This window comes from Desmodus rotundus, chromosome 5, assembly GCF_022682495.2.
Source record: "Desmodus rotundus isolate HL8 chromosome 5, HLdesRot8A.1, whole genome shotgun sequence".
NCBI lineage: Eukaryota > Metazoa > Chordata > Mammalia > Chiroptera > Phyllostomidae > Desmodus > Desmodus rotundus.
Window position 1 is genome coordinate 52,383,971 of NC_071391.1, and position 5,139 is coordinate 52,389,109.

Below are 5,139 nucleotides of genomic sequence, written 5' to 3' on the forward strand. Positions count from 1 at the left end.
TAAAAGACTGTCTCCCCATTAATTTATTCAGGAATATTTTTGAGCAACTGTTATTTGTCAAGGCACCGTTGTAGGTCCAGCAACAGGGATAAACCTTAGCCTCAGTCCCTTAGAAGTCTAGTTACCTGAGCCAGCCTATTTTTGATGCTGCCTATCAGCAACCTGGATCTTCTGCTGGAGGGAATGACCAAACAATGATAATCCACAAAGGAACAAAGAATTTAATGAATTGTCCATGCGAAATGAAATAGTAGCAGGTCTGGAGCATATATTCAAAGTATGCATTATTTTGCAAGAACAAATACTGTTAATATATGAGGTATGTCTAGAAAAGGTCCAGCCATTGTTAATATAATGAGAATAGTATGTGTGACATCTATGTAGCTGGGCAGCCAACGAGAGTGGACTGGAATGTGCATGCATGAAAAATGATAACTTCACTCTATTAGTCAGTGTCTGTAAATGCCATTGAGTGAGCATGTGCACCGTGTGGCCATCATGTTCAAAATGACTGAGCAAGTAGAGCAACAAATCTGCAATAACTTTTGCATTAAGCTCGAACATTCCTCTGTGGAAACTATTAGGATAATTCAGCAGACTACAGCTATGAGCAACTGGTGACTGACAGCTTCATCACAACAACATGCCTGCTCATGCATCATGTCTCATGCAGAGTTTTTTTGTGAAACATCAAATCACCCAGGTGACTCAGCCCCTCTACATCCCAGATGTAGCACCCTGTGACTTTTGCACTTTCCCAAAACTAAAATCATCTTTGAAAGGGAAGATATTTCAGACCATTTGATAAGATTCAGGAAAATATGATGGGGCAGTGGATGGAGATTGGGAGAATTGTGTGAGGTCCCAAGGTATGTACCTTGAAGGGGATTTAGGCATCATTGTCCTATGTACAATGTTTCTTATATCTTGTATCTTCTTCAATAAATATTTCTACTTTTCATATACATGGCTGGACATCTTCTGGACAGAGCTTATACAAATAGGTCATACATTATAAATAATTGTGTTTTTTAGGTAATACAAAAAGATGGAAAACAATAGCAAATATCTACAGTATGTTTGCTCAAGAAATTCTCCATTGTTAGAGGACGAATATTTTTTTTTTAATTTTTTTCTTATTTATTTGTTACTCTATGAAGAAGTCATATTTGGCTAGACTCAGAGGTAAAAGCTCTCAGAAAGAACAGCCTACATCTCTTGGCAATCTGTTCCTGGTGTTTTTCTTTGGCCTCCTTCATCCTCTTAGCCAAAAGTTCAGCATACTTCCTTATTTTTCTTAGTATGCTGTTTCTTCAGAGCAATACGCCAATGGTTGTGTTGTAGGACACATGGAATAACAAGACACTGAATCTTAGGTGCTTTGCTTCTAGGTACTTACCTTCCTTGTTTAGGGGCTTCCTCACAACATATTGGCGGGCATCATCTTCTTTAGAGAGGTTGAAAATTTTGTGGATTCTGCTAGCTCTTTTTGGCCCCAGGTGATGAGGCACACTAATATCAGTGAGACCAGGAATATCTTTCTCCCCTTTTTTTACAATGACTAAGTTAAGAACACTAAGGTTGGCATTCACAATGCAACCCTGAACTGATATGCACTTTTGCTCTGCAGTCCTCCTTGGTCTATAACAGGAATGCCCCTTGCTCAACAGCAGGTGGACACAGCCAGGGTCAAGATACCCTGCTTCATGGGGAAACATTGTTTGTTATTCCCACCACTGATTCAAACCACATAGCCCTTCCATTATTCACCCAGAGCAACAGCAGCAACTTCTGTGGCCACACACTTCTCATAAAAGGTGCAAAGTTTGTGCTCATTGTCCACTTCAATGAATTTTTGGCAGCCAGTGGCTGGGAAAGAGATGTTCAGCTTCATCTTGAAGCAGACTACCACCTCTGAGGTGCCACAAAAAAGAGGTGGTAATGAATATCTTTAAATTTATAGATCACTGTTTAGATTACCTCAACCGTCAGCTTTGGCTCTCCTTTGGGTAATGCACAATGTGGAAATGGAAGTCACATGTGTTAAAAGTATGAATCCATTAATGACTCAACAAGTATTTATTTAGCACCTACTAACTTGTTTACTGTTCCAGGTAGTAATATAGACTAAAGTGATTAAACAGGATTATCCTGGAGATATTTAGGCATAAAGAGTAGTAAATGGCATTACACAGGATCTAACAGGGTGCTATGTGATGGGGGTTATTTTCATCTAGGACCTCAGCCAAGAAGTTGTTCTTCTCCCAAACAGTGTACCTTGCTTGGGAAAGCACAGGAACTCAGTTAGAAATAGTTGGCAGAGATGGTAACAGGGCACCAAGCATTCAGATTAGGAAAGAGAGAGACAGAGACAGAGAGAGGGAGAGACAGAGAGAGGGAGAGGGAGAATTGTGATGCAAGACAAAAAAAGAAAAGAACCTTTTGCTAGTTATGAGCAATTACTATCAGGCACTTAGGGAATCTTGGAAGGACAGACTTTCATACACATTAATTGATAAAGACTTGCAATTGATGTCAGTCTGAGTGATTGCATTAACAGAGGGTTGAGAACAAACTGCCAGATCCAAAGGCAACTTCATGATATAGGTGTTCATGGCATCACATCTCTGACAACTTCTTAAACTTTTAGGTCACATTCTCAAATATTACCACTCTGACAGTTCTTAGACCTCAGGGAGACCTCTCCCTTTGGCCCTATAATTTTCTAAACTATCTAAACCCCTTGCCCCTTGTTATACCCTTTCTCTCCTTAAACAGTTCTGATTCCTTCACTTACTAATGTAGAGATGCAAATATCTGAGGGTATTTTTTTTATCAGCTTCTCTTTGGAGTTTGGATTTCCTGCCAGACTCTCCTCCACATTTGCTTATGTCACCTGCTTAGGGAATAAGCTGAATGGTTGTCAGGGTATTTACTCTGATCTATTTTCAGTGAGAATACGGGCTAAGGCTTCTCTATTTACTTCTCTTCTTAAAAATCTCATTTGGTTCCATGACTTTGTCATGTACAGTTTTTTGGATCTCAAATATTTAATTGTATCTCAGATCTCTCTCACTTCCAGGCTTGTATATCAAGTCCTCTGGGCCACCATTATTTTAATATCTAGTAGTTAATTAAAACTTTAAAGTGTTTCAAAACAGTATTCAAAGCAGAGGTTTGACACTCTCACACAAAATGAATGTTCCCCTGTCTTTCCTTATAAACAATATTGTAATAGTTTGTTCAAACTGAAAATCAAGGGGTAACATTTATTCTCTTTCCTTCTTCTTCCCCCCCCACCCCCTTATTCAGTCTGTGGTCAAGTCCTATTATCTGGGAAAGACTCCGAGCCTGTCCACTTCTCTTTGTTTCCATGGCCACTACTCTGGGCCATTCCATCCCCACCTCTTACCTGTGCTGCTTTAAGACATTTGTAATTTGTTTCTTTATTTTTATTCTTGCTCTCCTTCCATCTACTATGTACAAAGCAGTTGATTTATTTTATTTTATTACAAGTAGCTAATATTTCAAAACCATAATTTATATTATATTGCTTTGCCACATAAAACACTTCAAGGGCTTTTCTATTGACCTTTAGAATAAAATCCGAACTTCGAGCAGAATTTACAGGTGAACATAATCTGCTCTCTGCCTGCTGCCTACTGTGGTCCACTCTTCCCTTTGCTCACTTATGGCCCATCTACACTGGCCTTCTCTCCTTCATTCTGTTCATTCATTCATCTAGCACATGACAAAGCAGCTCCTAAATTCTAGCTACTCTTATTAAGCAGCAAACAAAAATGTCCCTACCTGTAGTTTACATTTTAGTAAAGGGAACAGAGAATGAACAGATAAATATATAATTTCAGGTAGGATAACTACTATGGAGTAACAATAAAGCAAGAGAAGAGAAGGATAAAAATGATGAGGCTGCTATATTTTAGATAGAGTAGTATAGAGCAGAGATCTATACCACTCTGAACTATACAGAGTATAGTGTAGAGTACTTAAGAGCTCTATAGAGTAGAGTTATACTCTTATAGTATAGAATATATACTCTATAGAGTATAGTACAGAGTAGTATAGAGCTCTATAGAGTACAGTATAGGATAGTATAGGGCATAATTAAGAAAGGGTTTGAACCAAGAGAACTCATATGGATAATTATTCAAGGCAGAGGGAACAGAAAGGGCAAACATTCTAAGATGGGAGCTTGCTCGTACTTTGAAGAATAATAAACAAGGAGGCCAGTATGTCTGTAACAGAGTAAATAATAGAGAGAGTATCGATGTTCAAGGCCTTGTACTTTGTAAGGACCTCACCTTTTAAAGTGAGAGAGTTAGGAAGCTCCTGGGGAATTCTGAGCACTGGAACCACTGATTCACTCAGGTGTCTGGGAGATGGTGGGATGAGAGTAAAGTGGTAGGTGCATAAGGGTAGATGAGTAATTACTTGGAGTAGTTCAGGTAAAAAAATGATGACATCTTGAATGAAGGAGGAAGCAGTGGAAGTGAAGTAATAGATTTAGGAATGTGTTCTGAAGGTAGTACTAACACAACTTACCGAAGGATTGGATGTGGGGTGTGGGTAAAAGAGAGAGGTCAGGAATCATTTACTCAGCAAATACTCATTGAATGCCTGTTGCATAGCAGGCACAGTGCTGGACACTGAGTGGACTAAGATGATTCAAATTCTGTTCCTGCCCCCTAAGGTGTTCACAGCGGAGCATGAGAGATGGATACACACAATGGATGTGTATCTTCCATGAATCCATTAGCTGAACACAATTCAATGGAGTCATGATAGTAATCGCTCCCACTCCAGGGAGAAACCCTAGAGTTATTTCCAACTTTTCTCTAACCAAATCCTTTCATGTCCTGTGGTAGTTTGCAATTTCATCTCTTCTTTTAATTTTCTGTAACAGCCACAAATCAGGGATATCATTATTTAGTGTCTACATAAATGGTAGACCATTTTCCATTCAAACATAATTCAACCCTCCAATGTTAGTTCAATATCTTTATCAGAAATGGGAAACTGCAGGCTAAGAGCACATTGATCTAACTATCTACTTAGTTGCTCATAGGAACATAAATAGATTCATAAGTAAGAAGATGACTGACCTTATACCACTAACAG

General features: G+C 38.8%; 1 pseudogene; it reads right to left on the reverse strand.

Annotated features, from left to right (window-relative positions):
- Positions 1-1,163: 1,163 nt before the first annotated feature.
- Positions 1,164-1,894, reverse strand: LOC128780887 (small ribosomal subunit protein eS6-like; annotated as a pseudogene).
- Positions 1,895-5,139: the final 3,245 nt, after the last annotated feature.